The sequence below is a fragment of the Anolis sagrei genome, chromosome 4, assembly GCF_037176765.1.
Source record: "Anolis sagrei isolate rAnoSag1 chromosome 4, rAnoSag1.mat, whole genome shotgun sequence".
NCBI classification, from domain to species: domain Eukaryota; kingdom Metazoa; phylum Chordata; class Lepidosauria; order Squamata; family Dactyloidae; genus Anolis; species Anolis sagrei.
The window spans coordinates 228,061,626-228,079,446 of record NC_090024.1 but is presented as its reverse complement, the minus strand read 5'-3'; the positions used below and the strand labels follow the sequence as shown (position 1 = coordinate 228,079,446).

Sequence of the window (17,821 nt, the reverse complement as noted above, 5' to 3'; positions counted from 1 at the left end):
AATTATGTCCAAGAATGCATTTACACTGTAGAATTAATGTAGTTTGACACCATTTTAACTGGCACGACTTAGTACTATGGAATCCTAAGATTTGTAGCTTGACACCACTTTAATTGGCATGTCTCAATACTGTGGAATCATAGGAGTTGCAGTTTGTCAGAGAAGGCTTAAGATGTTGTAAAAGAGTGCTGGCGTTCACAACTCGATGGATGAAGTGTTCAAAAGTGAGCCTTCACTCCCAGAAGTTGAGATATTTGGGAACGTTCTGTGATTCGACATTCCAGCTATACTCCTGGGTGGGTTGTAAAGAGGTCATGGACTAACAGCAAGATTTTTAAAAACTCATTATTCATGTAAGACATGGAAAACATCCAACATTTGGAACCATAATAATTAAAAACAGAGACGTTTGTTCTTCTTGGCACACTTATATATAAATCATGTTTATTTATATATAAGTAAGTAATTAGCAGAACTGAGAGATCAGAACAGATAAGACTGGCTGGCAAGCATCTTGGAGGTACGTGAGCACAGACACTAAGAATTCATCAAAGCAGGAGCCTAATGCAGTGAAGACAGAAATTATTAAAGTTTTCAGAAATTCATTTCTTTGGCCTTTTCTTCACCCCAGTCTTCTCGCACTCTCCTCGCCTCCGCCCGACCTAAAAGACCTTATGTGTTAGGAGAGCAAAGCAGCCTAGGGAGGTGATATTTTACCATGTCTGCACTATTAATGCAGCTTTAAAAAAATCTTCAGACAGGAAAAAAATCAGACAGATGCATCTTCCAGGTTCACATGTGCCAACTCCATCTGTTAAATCATTAAAACACAGGCTTGGCAGATTTGGAAGAAAAACACATTTGTTTTCTCTCTAAAGAGGAAGAGTAAACTTTTCCTCACATACTTATATGCTTTCCCCCTCCTTCTCCATTCTAAATAATTTCCAAGTACAAGTCTACCAGGATAAAGGAACTTCTGAAAGGAGGACTGAGGAAGAGGAGGAGAATAAGAAAGAGAAAACTGTTATTAAACCAGATAAAATGTTAATGTTAAGTGCATCTTATATAAGAATTAAAACCCATTTCAAAGGAATGTGAGCCAGGAGAAGTCCATTTTTAAGGTCTCATTTAAGCCTCTACATAAGCAACAATACAAGTGGAATGTAGAACCTTGAAAAATATTCCAGCATCATAAAAACAATCCATGCCCAAAGTAGAGGCTTTGTCACACAGTAATCCTTGCAAATATTTAACAGTTCATCCTTTTTGTCTCTATTTGGCTAGCAAAATTGTGTGTGTGTTTCTAGATTAATGTTGCCCCTGTATTTGGTTAATTCTGAATGGTCATCAAGATGCTTCACCTGGCATCTGGGAAAAAAGAGAGGAGCAGTGGAGCAAATCTGTCACCCCGCGTGCGGCTCCCCCTCAATCACGCTTTCCCCATCACATGGGAAAAGTGTCACCATCCTGTGCTGGACTCCATTGGGGCCAGCACAACATGGGAAGCCTCCTGTGTTAGGGGAAAAGCGTCCGGCAATGCTTTCAGCTTGGTTGGGGATGGAGCCTTCGCCGGAAGTCACACAACATAGTGTGATGCCTGGCATTGGACTCCGTTCATTAGACAGGGTGAAAGCATCCTAGGAAGCTAAATTCACCCCGTCTGATGAGATCATAAATCTAGTTTATATAGAATTAGTTATTTGCTGTTAACTGCCTTCAAATTTACTCATGGCAACCCAATGAATGAGGGCTCTCCAAGTCTTCATCAGCCTTGCTGTGATCTTGCAGATTTAGAACCGTTGCTTCCCTAATTGAGTTTATCCATCTGGAATACAGTCTTCCTCTTTTTCTACATCCCTCCAGTTTAATAAGCATTATTGTTTTTTCTATTGAGTCCTGTCTTTTAATGATACACCCAAAATATGACAGCTTCTGTTAGTCATCTTGGCTTCTAGAGAGTGTCCAGGTCCTATTTGATCTAAGATCCATTTCTTTTTCTTTTTAGCAGTCGACATTATCCACATAACTCTTCTCCAGTACCACATCTCAAATGGGTTGAGCTTCTTCCTATTGTAAGAGTTGAACATTCCCTTCTCCTTATTCTGCATGTCAAGCTAACAAGTAGGAACAGTAAAAAATGATGTTGGTCTTCACAGTCTTGTTGAAAGTAGCTACTTGTGAGAAAATGTGCACCTTACTTTGAGGGCTTGTGCACCTTTGTGAGACTTGAAGGGCATTCCTGATAAATAAAGGGAGCACAAAAATGCCTAAGTGTTAAAGCGTGAATGTCTGAAATGTACATCAATGAATATCCTTTAGTTTTCATCTCCAGAACTCAAGACAGAGCTCAAAAGAGAAAACTGAGAAAAAAATTGTTCATTTGTATGGCAACAATCTTAAGTTTGTCTCCTTTTTCCGTTTATAAGATATATGTCTTACATTTGTTAAGCACTAGCACATTTGTGATTATTTTCTGCATGTTCCATAACCAACACACACACACACAATCTTTTCCTTTTAATGCCCATTTAGTCCTGGGAATGTAAAGACTGTTTCCTTTTGGGAGAACCTGTGTGTGGTAGGCCATACAATCTATGCAAGTTCCATTCTTACCCTGTACTTTTGCAAACTGCAAGTCAAGAGATGGAAATTACGCCCCTCTCTTTAAAATCTTTTCCCTTAACATTTGGATTTGGCAAGTTACCTTTGTTATTATGGTTTCACATTAAAAACCCATCAGCTAGTGCTGACATTTTAATATGCAGTCTCATTCTGTAATAATGAACTGTTCCCTCCAACAAGCTACCTTTATTTTTCTTCTATTGTCTGTAAGGGTGTCCTTTAAATAAATCCGAATCCTGCTATAAGGGGGTTGTTATGATAGGGCTTCTTTCTAAGCTTCAGGCAAAATGTATGTCAGGCGAAAACATTTTAAACAATGTAGAAGATTTGTAGAACACTTTTCAGTGTTCAAAGTATGTTTTTCCATATTGGTTTGGATTTTACATTAGGGTCGGAGCATGTGCATTTCTTTATATAATTTCACATGTGTTCTGCCATATTAACCTTTTGTTGAGTGGCAATGCTGTGCTCTTGAACCACAACACCAAATGTGTAACAATGAGGAAAACCCAATACGCACTGCACCTCTATACACAATGTGCAAGACGCATTCATGTCCAATGCATAACAAGCATCCATGTGCAATTGCAAGACACACACAACTCTGCTTCTGTAAACTTTAATTGAACATAGCCCTTCTGTGATTGACACTTTCATGAGCCAACCTATTTGTGTATAAGGCAACTGCACAATTTCAGCATTTAAAAAAGGAAATTGTGCCATCACATCCAGACCCTATAAAAATAAAACTAAGATGTGCTTCTCTCTTTGTCTGGGTGGACCGCGGGGGTCTTTCTTTAGAAGCTTGAGATTCCCAGCAACTGAGGCTACTACAGGTTTTGAACATCAAAACAGAATATTTATTTCTCAAATGCCTTGCAGACTTGGCACCGCTTGGCAAAGTTGCAAACAAAACAGTCAACTGGTGAAACCATAAAGATGATCTTTCTTTCCTTCAGTTACTGAGGTAACTTTTTCCCAAATGGCAAAAAGGAAAATCCTGGGATCTTTTCACCCTAACCCTGAGCTGCTATGGTTAGAAAAAAGCAGGTTTTTTCCCTATCTATAGCTCAAGGTTAGCTTTGGAGAGGAAGTAATGCTCAATAATACTGAATGACTCAATATCTATCTATAACTCAATAAGCTTTTTAATCTATATAACTCAATCTATCTTTCTATCTGTAACTCAATTACTATCTATATCTCAATCAGTATCTATGTTTCAATCTCAATCTATAGTATCTCAATCAGCTTCTTTATATCTTAATCAATTAATTGATCTTTTTATCTATTTCTCAATCATTCTTACAATGGTTTTTTCAGAGTTACCTGCCTAACCAATAGCACATCTGAAGCTTTCTTCTCTACACTAAAGGAGGCAGGGGAGATTCCAAAATGGAGACCTCAAACCCTAGGAAAAAAGGCGGTCTCTAAACCCAAAGAGATACTTTCCTAAACCAATAGCTGCAAAAGGGCCTACAGGCTGGCTTTGCAGACTCTGATACTGTTTAACTTCCAGGGTGCTGCTGGGGAAATGCAAAAGAACACTATCCCATGCAACTAAAAGGTAATGCAAACTATGCTCCTGGAAGACGGAACAGAAATGGTTAATAGAAATATAAAGTATGAAAGGAAAGGATGCCTAGCTTGACAGCAGTATGTAGGAAAAAGCCAGTGGGATTCTGGCCTGCATAAATAGGAGTATAGTGTCTAGATTGAGGGAAGTCATGCTACCCTTCTATCCTGACTTGGTTGGACCACACCTGGGATCACATTGTGTCCAGTTCTGGGCACCGCAGTTTAAGGGAGATGTTGACAAATTTGAATATGTCCAGAGTAGGGAAACTAAAATGATCAAGAGTCTGGAGAACAAGCCCTATGAGGAGTGGCTTAAAGAGCTGGATATGTTTTGTCTGCAGAAGAGAAGGTTGAGGGGAGATATGATGGCCATGTATAAATATGTGAGGAGAAGTCATAGGGAGGATGGGCACAATACTGGCAAGCCTTGCTCCTTCAGTACTTTGATGGGTCAACAAATACCCTAATGCATCTGGACAAGAAGGCGATTAGAGACAAAATCTTTGAGAGGGATGCAGCTGACAACTTGCAGATTAGCAAACTGCAAGGTTTCTCTACCTGGTATCCTCGGCTAAAAAGTGACCAATATTGTCAACAATATCTTCAAGACCTAAAGTCAGCGGTCCTGAGGAAAGCATTTACAGCCCTGCGATTCCAAACAATGCCCTCAAACTGGCTAGAGGGAAGATACAGAGGGATCCCCCATGCCCAACGACTTTGCATTTGTGGCACAGGGGAAATAGAAGACCTAACACACTATTTGCTACACTGCCCCTTGTACAATGACCCTAGGAAAAATCTCCTAGGATCACTCTTGGAAGAAAGGGCATCATGGCAACAATCTGCGGTGGTCTGTGACTTGCTAGCAGATCATTCTAAAAATATAACACTAAAGGTTGCCACATTCGCAGTCACAGCCCAAAAGATCAGAGCCAAAGTAGCAAAATCCATACTGGGGGTCAGAAATGGAAACGGTTTGGAATGACACAAAGCAGACACTGTTATTGTCATATTTCTGCTTTCATAACTTTAAAGAACTTGTTTTAGTTTTAATTCTTGTTACATTTTAAGGTTTATATTGGAAAGTGTTTATAAAGTTAGTGTATCACTGATGTCATGGCCTATGGCTAGTACAATAAACAATGCATTCATTCATAGGGAGGAGGGAGCAGACTTGTTTTCTGCTGTCCTAGAGACTAGGACGTGAAACAATGGCCTCAAACTAGAGGAAAGGAGATTCCACGGAAACATTATGAAGAACTTTCAAACTGCAAGATCTGTTCAGCAGTGGAACTCTCTGCCCTGGAGTGTGGTGGAGGCTCCTTCTTTGGAGGCTTTTAAAGAGAGACTGGATGGCCATCTGTCAGGGGTGCTTTGAATGTGATTTTTCTGCTTCTTGGTAGGGGGATGGACTGAATGGCCCATTAGGTCTATTCCAACTTTATGATTCTATGAAAGGAAAACAGCCAGCTTTGGAAAAGTAAGGGATCAGAAGGAAAGCAGGACAATTATGTCCCCTGATGTCACTTTACCTCTAACATGATGGCACAGAGACACTGGGAACCATCACACTTAGCGCTTTATCAGACTAGCACTTTAAAGTGGTCACTCCCATATTTTTCCATCTTCTGCTGCCTGCAGAATTCTGGGAAATATAGTTTGAGAAGACAAGAACCTCTGTAGCCGAGAATTCCAAAGGCCACTCCCTAAACTACATTTCCCAGAATTCTGCAGGTCGCAGAAGACACCAGTGATGCGGCAGTGCCTTCTTTAAAATATGATAAAGCCCTAAGATAGGTGATGGGAGTGTTGTATGGTTGGGAGCTAGTGAGCTCATGTGAGCTGCCCCGAGTACCCTTTGCGGGAGATGGTGGCAGGGTACAAATAATAATAATAATAATAATAATTATTATTATTATTAGTGATGGATTAAATACATTAATAGCTAGGGACAGGAAAATAGAGGAGGTAGATGGGAAACACGTGACATTGTGCAACGTTTGGTGATGGTCCAGCCTACAATGCCAATTTGCCCTTGTCGTGTGATGACATCCTATGTAAGTCCTCATTAGGACTTTCATTGTGCTCTCGGTTGTGCATCTGGAGAAACACATAAACTTGGAAATCGGAGAAAGCTCTTCATAGTTCTGAGATTAAGATTCTATACAGTAACATCCCAGCTGTAAACTACAAGGACTTCTCTGTATTTAATTATTAAATACCAATAATTTGAACATCCATATTTTATACCTTAATTCTGAGGGCTTATAATTGAGTTCAGTGTGTGCATACGCATGCAGATGATGAAGATTTAGATGTTCTTCCAAAGCATCTGTTCGCTAATCCCCAGTACATGGAAACTGTATGCAACGGATGGTCCTAAATCACTTTTTCACTTGTGCTCAGAAATCTCTTGGGATAATTCTACATCTGTGCTAATCAACAGAGATTAGAAAAGTCACTTTTTGGGATTACAATTCCCAGGCCCTGCCCTAGTTGGACAGATTGGGGGAGGCGCAGTTCCAAAAGTAAGTTGTCCAAGTTCTTCTAATAACTTGTCATGACTTGTCTTGCCCTAAGATTTTCATGTAAACAAGATGCATTTCCTGGAAATTGGCTCTCTCTTTTAAAATAAATTGCCAGTTCCCATTTGGAGTCATTGGCTGAGAGCCACCATCACTTTGTTTTCCTCTCCTCTTGTCTGGAGACTGTGGAGACACCTAGTAACTGGCTCTGAATGGTTTCCCATTCCCCAACCTTTGAGTAGGTTTATGGGGTGAACAGAGAGGGCTGGATTATGGAGACGAAGTTTGGTTGTTAATTGCTGTCAAGTCAGCTTCGATTTATGGTGACCATATGAACCAGTGATTTTTATGTCTTCTGATTGTAGAAACATCATAATTATTATCACTTGAAAGTTTGCTATGTCTTACTTAAACTGTGGAGAGGAAAAGGGAATGAAATACAAAAGCAAACAAACCAAGAGCTTTATAAAGAAAGAAACTCAATTGAAGGTTAAACAAATAGCCCACAATGTGTTGCCACTTAGCTTGGCATTCAAAATCCAGCATGCACCCACTCCCTCGTTTGCATTGTACCTTAAAGGTTTCACACCACTTGCTTTGAAAGTGTTAAATTAAAGGAGTTGAGCAAAAAGCCAGCCCTATATGTTAACCTTTCCCACTTGAGATGGCAATTTCAAAAACACCATCAAATTGAAGGCCTCGGGGAGCCCTGGAACAAAAGCAAATGAGGAACAAAAATTGAATAGAAGAGGTGATGTGGATGGAGGACAATGATCAGGGATTTAAAAAAAATGCAGCCTGAAGGTTAGTAATAGGTCTGTGTAAGTTTCCCTGCTGATATATGAGAGAGAAAACACATTGAGCAACTATCACTACCATTAAAAATAATTAATTAAAAATGCAAAGCATAATCAGGAATAGAAAGCTAGTGTTTCTGAGAACTAGCGGGAGTTTAGAAATAATGAAGTTTCCACATTGTGATGGAATCATTGGTGAAAGAGCTCTAATTGTTCAAATCTTAGAGCCTTCAACACGCAGACCACCAAAAGCTTTTGTCATGTGGTATTGACCTGTTCCAGATCAACACCATTGGGAAAACATTTTCCTTTAGTAGAGATCCTCCATCATCCTCACAAAGAACATATGATGGTTGTATGGATCCTTGGTGCATTAAGCACTGGGATCTGGCCTTGGATCAAGTGGGATTAACTCACCATTTTGTAGTTAAGTCAATGGGTCCACTCTAGTGGGCCTTTTCAATAGCATTCAGACCCTAATTGTTTTGGACCCTGAGTATCTAAAGGACATTCCTATATCAAACTGCTTCTGTGTTATTCAAAACAGATCTTTCTCAGTATTACATCAGTAAAGGGAGGAAATTTGTCATTTTAAAAAGAGAGAGCTTTCTCTTTTTTGGATGTTCATCTTCTGGCAATGTCACCCATTTTTTACTGACAGATTGAAACCTGCTTATTTGCTCAAGCATTTAAAATTTTGTATAATCACAGCCAGCACTCCATATTTGCTGGGCTTTTAAGGGCACAGGATCCCAATGAAATGGAAAAACTGAATTAAAAGTGTGTTTTTAAATTTCATGACAGAACATCTCTTTAGGAATTTCAAGACCCTCCAGCACGAGACTACGGTCAATTTCTTCTGGAAGCTAACCATAGAATCCCATTGGAAGATCTAAGATTTCTAAAGAGGTGTCCTTTATGGAATCTGTAGGTCTTCCAGCATGACTGGTCTATATTTGGAGAAAGTTGCACTGGAGGATCTAGTGATTATTCGATAGTACATTTTGATCAAATCCATGACTAATAAAATCCACAAAAGTCAATCCCACAGAAGTAGAGGGCTGCCTATATAGTATTATTATTTTGAAGTATGCATTTTATGGCTAACACTGTATTTCTGTTTAATTTCCCATTTCTGCTCCAGGGCTTTTTGGGAAATATAAATGGCAACCCTCATCCACTTGATACTGCTCAGTGCTGTAAACTGTTCCTGGTAGGCATGTCATCTAGGGTCCATCAGCAGAGAAAGAGAGCTAGCAAAGCATTTTTAGCTGGAGCTGGCTTTGGACCCTTCCTCACTACGTAATTATAGCACTAGTATTCCATTTTAACTGCTATGGTCTCATCTTCTGGAATTCTTGGATGTGTAATTTGGCAAGGGTTATCTAGATATCTCATCCAGAGAATTCTAGTGCTCACAACCTCCACCTCAAGTTCTTCTGTATGAGGTGCTGGGTGTATGCTTTCCTTAGAAAGAAAAATCTATCAATCAGGCTGGAAGCACTCAAGATTTTCTACGCATCCACAATGTGTGGCCAGATGGTAGTACAAACAGGACCTAAGAGACTGTTTGACCTAGCGTGCTTTTAAATAGTCTGTTGGTTAAAATTTCCCATATGAATAGAACAAGTTGTACAGCTTGTTCAAAAAGTAGGGGAAGGGGGGAAAAAAGAAAAGAAAAAAGGTTATTCAATTAACAATTTGCACAAACAGCTCATGAGCTAATAGGAAACAGAATATGCAGCTTCTGTTATTTCACAAACCCCTTACATGCCGTTATTTCACAAACCAAAAGAAGCTTCTCTTTGCACAGTACTTGACAAAATCCAGCTATAATATGCAAAGGAAATGCCTACATATGGCCCTTCATTGTTTTGTGATATTTTCCTGCCTCTCTCTTTATGGTATGGAAGGCAAGTCAGGCACTTTCAGTGGGGGAAAAGTATCATGAGGTGAGATGTGTGTGTGTATTTGGAAAAAGTAGGGACTGAATGTTTTACTGAATGTTTTACTCCTTTCCTAATATTGATTTAGTATAATTATAAATATTTGAGAAATGTCTTGAAATTCTACATTTTCTAGTTGGTTTAAAATATTTTCATTGACATAATGGAAAGATCTGAAACAAGATCTGACAATTGTCTTTTCACTGTGGTCAGTAGAATCACAAGGGACCACCTAGGAAATGTAGAATGCTAGTGCCCCAATGAAATAAGGTGTGATAAGAAATAAGGTATGATAATTGTATAATAATAGAAGTCAATGAATAGGGTTTGAGTGTTCGACTAGGACTCTGGGAGACCAAATTACATTAAATACAAGCTATGGAGGTGATGAAAATCATGTGCTATGGCAAGCATGGCTTTCACTGCTTAAGAGAGCAGATGTTGTAGCCTGGTCAGATTCACAATGCTCAGAAGATGAGGAAGGGGATGCTGGGATAGTGTTGGAGCTCAGCCTGTGATTGTGTTTCAGGGTGCTTTGGATGTGGGGAGTGATGTCAATGAGTTTCAAGATGGCAATGGTTTGGTCATTGATATTGATGCAGAGAATGACCAGAAGATCCCTGTTCAGTGTTGTTTCCCATGACAATGTCCCTGAGGGGTGTGGGGATGATGGTGTGCTTTCTGAATTGTTACCAGAGAGTTCCCATGATAGAGAAACATGAAAACAGCTCAGCACCTGGCCCAGCTGCAGAAATTAATGAGCAAATAGATAATGAGCAAATAGATAGACAAGAGAGCCGAACAGTGGCTTCGGCGTTCTGCCAGGCTCCGAGAGAAAAAAGATGAGAAAGTCTCAGCTAAAGCAAAACCAATTTCTGAGCACTAGAGACATAGCTAATGAGGAAATAAAAGTCCCAAGTACAGGTATGTAATCAGATGAAGGATCGTTTGGAATCAAGTCAAGATCTCGTTCTTGTTTCATGGAAGCTTTGCTTGGAAAATTCATGTTTTAAGTGCCTTTGTTTCATGGTTTTGATTCTTGGATTCTATGCTTTTATATTCATGCCTTGGAGTCATGTTTTCTGATTTCTTATTTATTTATTTACAGTATTTATATTCCGCCCTTCTCTCCTCGAAGGGGTCTCACGGCAGATCACAATACACACATACATGGCAAACAGTCAATGCCATTTTTGACATACAAGACATACATACAGACAGAGGCCATTCAACAGTTCTTCTACCAAGTCCTGGAGGTTGCTCAATTCGGCCACAAGGGGAGCTGTCGCTTTGTCCACTATGACGCTGAACCTTTTTGGTTGTAGTATTTCCTCCTTGCTTCTCCGGCATTTTTATGGTGTCATAAATTAGCCTCCCTGCTTTAAGCGATCCCTAATTTTTCTACTCACAGCTCACAGCTGTTTTCGAACTGCTTCGGTTGACATTGAGCTGGGCAATTTCTTTCTTTTTTTAAAAAAACAGCTATTTCTTAACAGCTATTAACAGTTGGGCACTCAACCCCGACTTGGGCTTTGAACTTGCCACCTTTCGGTTGGCAGTAATTTATTGTAGCTGATTAACCAGTTGTGTTACCAGCCCAGCCCATTTTATTGCATTTTATTTGGGAAGTTTTGACTTAGTTTTTATGGACTTTGCTGGACTATTACCCCAGACTACTTTGCTCCTGCTTATCTTCCTACCTAATTGGATTTACCTATTTCTTTAAAGTGTTTTTTTTACTTTACTGCTTTTTAATTATCTTCAATAAAAGGATTGTTTCCCATCCAACGGAGTGGTGTTTAAAGTCAGATGGCTTTTCTTGTCCTGGAGTGCAACAGATAGATTTGGAGGGCCCAGAGGAGGATGGAAGTGGCCTGGAGAGTGTTGTTTTGGAATCTCCTTGCAGTTATTATTTATTATTATTTATTTATTATTTGCATTTGTTAACCGCCACTCTCAGCCCGAAGGCGACTCGTGGCGGTGTACAGAACACAGAACATGAAGACAACAGTTACAGTAAATCAGGATCATAACACACATCTTACTAACACACAGCTAATTAAACTAAAAATCCGCTTCGTCTTGTTTGGGTCATAATCAGTCTCGTCGTCTTAGTCCATTCCGGTGGTCATTCCAAAACATAGCACTTAATTGAAGGCCTTTTCGAAGAGCCAGGTTTTCAGGCCCTTACAGAAGGCAATGAGGGAGGGCGCCTGTCTAATTTCAACAGGGAGGGAGTTCCACAGCCGGGGGGCCACCACCGAGAAGGCCCGCTCTCTAGTCCCCGTCAAGCGTGCCTGTGAGGCAGGCGGGACCGAGAGAAGGGCCTCCCCGGATGATCTCAAGGTCCTCGTGGGCTGATAGGCCGAGATGCGGTACTCAAGGTATTTTGGGCCGGAACCGTTTAGGGCTTTGTAGGTTAGCACCAGCACCTTGAATTGGGCCCGGTAGCTAATCGGCAGCCAGTGGAGCTGGGACAGCAAGGGCGTTGTGCGCTCCCTGCGTTCCGCTCCGGTTAACAACATGGCTGCCGCGCGCTGGACTAGCTGGAGCTTCCGGGCCGTCTTCAAGGGCAGCCCCACGTAGAGAGCGTTGCAGTAGTCGAGGCGGGATGTGACCAAAGCGTGTACCACCGTGGCCAAGTCAGACTTCCCAAGATACGGGCGCAGCTGGCGCACGAGCCGAAGCTGTGCAAATGCTCCCCTGGTCCCCAGTTCCCACGAGACTGGAGAAAGTAATATCAGTTCTCATGCGAACCTGCCAGAAGTGCAGGCTGAGAGAAATGTGGGAGATGAATGTTTGTCCAGATCAAGGCACTTGGAACTTCAGAGGCAGAGCATACAACAAAGACAGACTTTCTTTTCCCGGTGGCTTAGAGAGAAGGAAAGGAAAAGCAGGTGTATGAGAAATGATGTCATGGGAGGGACTGAGGCCTTTTCAGTGGTTTTCTGCTGGTACAATCCTTTGTGAGAGCAGTGTGGTATTCAAGTGAATAGCTCTTTGTTCCTGGTCCTACGTCTTGGGATTCATGTATTCAAGTTTCTAAGTTTATTCCTGTTTCTAGTTTCATGGGTGGGATAGATCACCTGCCTTGGATTCATGCTATCATATTTATGGATACATATGTGGATTTACTCTTGAGACTGTATTTGAAAGGATTTTGGAATCTTGGCTATCTGGGAAATAACTGTTTGAACTTTGATTCTCCTTTTTAGATTTGCTTATTTTTATACAGGTCAGAATGGTCTTGATTTGGATTAAACAATTGCATAGAATTCTGTCCTCATATATTCTCTTCTTATATCTAGAACAAGAGCTCACATGTCCCATTAACCCCCTCTAGCTTTGAAGCCTAGAATATGGGTCAGCCAATTCCCTGAAGGGCCATTGGATGGGATACCTAAAAGATGGGCAAAGTCTTTGGGAAGCATGGCAACTCTGCTTCTTTTAGCACATGGCAAAGTCTACATAAAAAGGCAAAGCAACAGCTCTGTCATTAAACAGAATATTTGGAGAAAGATAAATGCATAGCTCCTTTCAACATGACAGTGTTGGCTGCATTTGCCATTGAGGTCGCAGGGAAGACAAATGTGACTGAATGCCTTTAAGGGCTGCAGAGTGTTAAATGACCTTTGATCGTTTTAAACACTTCGGGATTTTTTTTTAATGAAGGTCATAAGACCAGAAAAATATTACTAGAGATGGTACAAGCAGGCAGCACACCTCCAACTGTTACAAACTTTTCTGGGCATGAGAGTTTCTTAAAAACAGAATGTTCTTTATGGCTAGTCACTTCAATTCCTCTTTTTAAGGTGAGCTTTACCTTTTCCTGTGAAAGGCTAGCAAAGGCATGAGCCAACGGAACACACAGATATGAAATGATCAAGAGTGGTGCGTCCTTTTAATGCATGTGCTGTAAGAAATGGACATAATTTTCAAGCTTGCATTATGTAGCTCGGTTGAATCATGACCTTAAAGCTACACTTAGTACATTAAAAATAAGCCACTGTCAGATTTACTGGGGCTTTTAAAGGTTGCTCATGTCCTTCAGAAGATATGCAGCTGAAAGGCAATGAATACTGAAGTGTTATGAAGCAGCAAGGTGTGACTTCTATTCAAAAGGTGAAGGGGTCAGCAATTGAAATCTGTGGGGTATTCCTGAACATGCACGAGGTCATGTCATTCTGTCTTGCATGGAGACCATAGGTCATTTTCCTAACACACACACACACACACACAGTACAGTTTCCTTACAGGATGAAATGTCATTTAGCCATAGACTGTATGCCTTGCATGTGGGAAAATGTTTACCCGAGGTTGGGGAGAAAAATTGGACCCCAACTCTCAATGTCCTTTTCACCATTTAAGTGACTTCTGCTTTAATGTTGTGGGAAGCAAATGTTCCATTTTCTTTCTCCTCTTTTCATTTCCCCCCTTTGTTATCAGCTTAATTCCATTGCTGAAAAGCGAGTTCAAAATGCAAAAGTAATTTACACTCCATTAACTCAGCAGTGGGAAAAGGAGTGGTTAGAATTATACTCTTCCTAGTAGGCTTAGGCAAAAGCAAACTGACACATCCTCTCCTTGCTAGTGGGTTATTCCTCAATAATAGCTTTTGCTGTGCTTGGCCACTTGTCCCAGTGTTTACCTGTGGAATGTTAGGGGTTATGCCTAACTGGAAGCAAGTGATAATTAACTTATGTCTTCCTCCTTCAGGATCTCCTTTAAGGATCTGTGCAACAGGAAAGGGCATGTTAATGGTGGTGTCAAGGAGTTGCAAAAACTGTCCTAGGGGCACACGTAGCGCAAAACCCTCAAAATTCCCACTGCTGCCTATGAAGTATTTTTCTTATTTCATCTTCCTTTTTGATTTATAAAACATTGTAGAAATTGTGTAAGATGTTAATGAACATTTGATACTGTAGAATTAACTTATTCTGATTATGGATGGCCATGTCAGCTCCCCTTCCTCCTGCATTCAGGATCTCAAGCTCTTCCAATCACAAAGAGATGGTATGTGAGTGTTGCCAAATTCTTGCAAAACAGGGCCTAATCTAGTGGGTGCAAATGTTCCAAAAATGGAGGTAATTATTCACTTGTGTTTCAGATGCACTGGAGTGGAGACAACAATGTGGTCCTCCAGATGTCCAAGTGCAAGCTCCAGCAGCCCTGGCTAGAACACTTGATGGTGAGAAATGCTGGGAAAGGAAATCCAGCTACATGCGCATAACTACATGACCTTTGGTATAGGAGTTTAAAGCTTCTTAGAAAATTAGAGTATCACCTAGTTTCAAAAGTATGATAGCTGGATATGCAGGGATTCATACCAGAGTTCTAGGAGTTGAGCACTTAAGACCCTGCAAATCGATAATGAATCAGTTAGTTCAAATGTATCCCAAATTTGCTGTAATTTTTTTATTTTTTTTATTTTTTAAAAAACGATTCTAAATGTGATTTCTGCTTATCACCACTGTGGTGGGACATGGGTTGTGTGTTTGCACTTAAGCTACAGCACTTGTCTTTGTGATGCAATTTTCTAATCATCCTTGTCTAGTGATGTTTTGGCGCCAATGTTGAAACTCCAATACTTAAATTAGCAGGGATTAGGGCCACATCTACACTGCCATATAATATAGTGTGAAACTGCATTATATGGTCAGCAAAGACTTATATAATGCAGTTTTACTGCATTTAATTGCATTATATGAGTCCACACCGAATATATAATACAGTTTCAAACTGTATTATAAGCTAATGTAGATGGGGCTTATGACATCACTTGCCACTTTCCTCTCCTCTATATGTTATCTTGAGCTATTTCTGTTGCAATCGAATGTATAGCTTGGTTTTGATTGAATCAGATGCATTAGCTTTATAAAAGACCTGCTCTTTGTATGCAGTTGTCAGTCTTGTTCTGAGCATCTGAATCGGGTAGAAAATGGAGCATCTCATCTATTAAAGATAGGAATAGAGTTCTTTGCCACCTTGTCTCAAAGGCAAGGGATATGAAACATTGATGTTTTTGGTCATTCAAATCTTAGCAAACTTACTTTATTTCATCTGCCAGTTCTCCGATGGGAAAGCATTGTTATTTCTTTTCCTGTTCCTTTTCTCTCTTCGGTGAAGCTCAAACATATTTCCTACCCAACAAAAAAGAAAGAAAAAGAAAAAGAAGGCTGCTTCAATTTATTATTTCTTTACACATTCAGCAGGGAGTCGGCGGTTTGTTATTCAGATGCATCATATATTATTATGCTATATGTTGCAATGCAATGAAGTGATCGGTCTTAAAAGATGAAAATGTGTCTCCCTGGGACAATCATTCTCTGAAGCGTTCGTCTATCAGTTTGCACAGTGTTTTCCGAGCCAAATCAGAGCTGCAGAAAAACCCAACATCTGTGTCGCCTGCTCTTACTTTTCACAAATCAAATATCAACATAAACAGTGGGAGGCTGATTCCTAGGATGGAATGTATAAAACTCTTGCGTTGGTGCCATTAATATTCTCTGTCTCTCAACACATTTCTGACTAACATTGTCTGGCACTTGGCAATCTCACTTCTGAGGGGATTCTTGCAAAGATTTCCTTTGGTTTCTCATGAGTGCAGCTCCCTTAACCCTTCCTGGCCCCATTCCTCTTCTAATGAAAAAATGCAAACTTGCAACAGAAAAGTATCTGTTTCCTCCATACTTTCATGACAGTCAAACCTTACAACATTTTACTGATATATTTAAAGCATTTTCATTCCTAAGTCAAAACATCTTCCATACTGCCTTATGGAAAATCAAAGACAGTCACCAGAATGGCACAAAGGAGGAAACAATGATGGGGAGGATGGAAGGCACAGAGATCTTTCACCTGGGTGGCTGGATGAGTCCTGCTTTCCATCTTATTTTCCTCCTTTAGAGGAACCATTTGGTGTAGAGATATAAACAATTAATTTCTAGAACTTAGTGGGATGAGCCAAAGGTGGAGTTCAGAGGGAGTTCAGAGGGAGGGAGGTAGATGAAGATCAGAAGGGCAAAGCACTAGAGGCAGACTGGAGGTTAGGCATTGGAGGTTAGGCATTTAGAGGAAGAAGAGTTCTTGTACAGGCAGCCACCAAGTTACGAACAAGATAGGTTCTTTAGGTTTGTTCTTAAGTTGAATTTAAGTCAGAATAGGTACATTTCTAAGTGTAACTCCAACCACATATATACACATATACATATACATATACATGATAATGATGATGGTATTGTTATTATCCCTGGGTTTGTCTCTGGTATTGTTTGGCTCCTCTCTTGCCCTATTCCATCTCCATCCTCTTTTTGGCTAGGTAGCAGAACTACTCACTAAGCAGAACCATTCACCTATTTTCAAGACTGGCCAGAAGAAGATGGTTCTGCCATTAGAAAGACCTTTGTGCAGGCAGAAAAAGACTTATACCTAATCTTAACCCATTATAGCTGGTACGTCTTTGGACAAAGATTACACTGACACTCCACATTTCCCCTATGTTTATGACACTGTAGCACATCTTTTGTACCATTTGGTGTAGAGATATAAACAATTAATTTCTAGAACTTAGTGGGATGAGCCAAAGGTGGAGTTCAGAGGGAGGTAGATGAAGATCAGAAGGGCAAAGCACTAGAGGCAGACTGGAGGTTAGGCATTGGATCAGATAGAAGGAGATCAAAGGGATAGAAGGAAATGCAGAGTCAGACTACAGCAGAATGTGAAGGTCTAAGGCAGCAATGGAGGGTTAATAAAAGTTCAGATCAAAGACATCAGGAATCACAATCGAAGGCTGTAATTGGGAGGATGAGTCAGAATAGAAAGGGAAGGGTATAGAAGATAACTCATTATACATAATTCTCATGTTTCATTTTCCCAGTAATCATGATATAATTACAAGTAAGTAGTTTTTGGTCTTCCTCCAAGCTCTGATCTTGTTCTGTGTTTTGCTGACATAAGATGGTCAACCCTTCCCTAAAACAATTTATATTACGTTTGAGATTTGATCTAGAATTGGTTTGGGGATATATATATATATCTGAGAATACCATGGAGTAATACCATTCAGGTGTCCCCGCGCAGATTTGATCTTCCTTGATTGTTCTCTCTTGCTGAGGCCAGCAGGGCTACTAATGTTCAGAGCACTGTGTTCAGCTCTAGGCTTCACATTTAATGCTGACAAGCTGGAAAGCATCCAGTTATGCTCAGCGCGAGAATTTTACAAAGGAGCTCTTAAACAATTGCAAGTGATTTGCACGTGGAGAATGGCTTCCTGGCAGAAAAAGATTGATTAGCCTGTGGGGAAAGCTGCCATCTGTAATGTAATGAACTTGGCTGCTAAGACGACTGCTTGTGC

The 17,821-nt window shown here is 40.4% G+C and overlaps 1 long non-coding RNA gene across 1 annotated transcript in view; it reads right to left on the bottom strand.

Annotated features, from left to right (window-relative positions):
* Positions 1-420: 420 nt before the first annotated feature.
* LOC137096838 (uncharacterized) overlaps positions 421-17,821 on the bottom strand; it is a 37,223-nt gene continuing 19,822 nt past the window's right edge. Inside the window, exons 2-3 of the long non-coding RNA XR_010909767.1 lie at positions 15,519-15,608; positions 421-662 (exon numbers count right to left, since the gene is read on the bottom strand). This is a non-coding gene — a long non-coding RNA (uncharacterized lncRNA). The remainder of the gene's footprint in view (positions 663-15,518; positions 15,609-17,821) is intronic.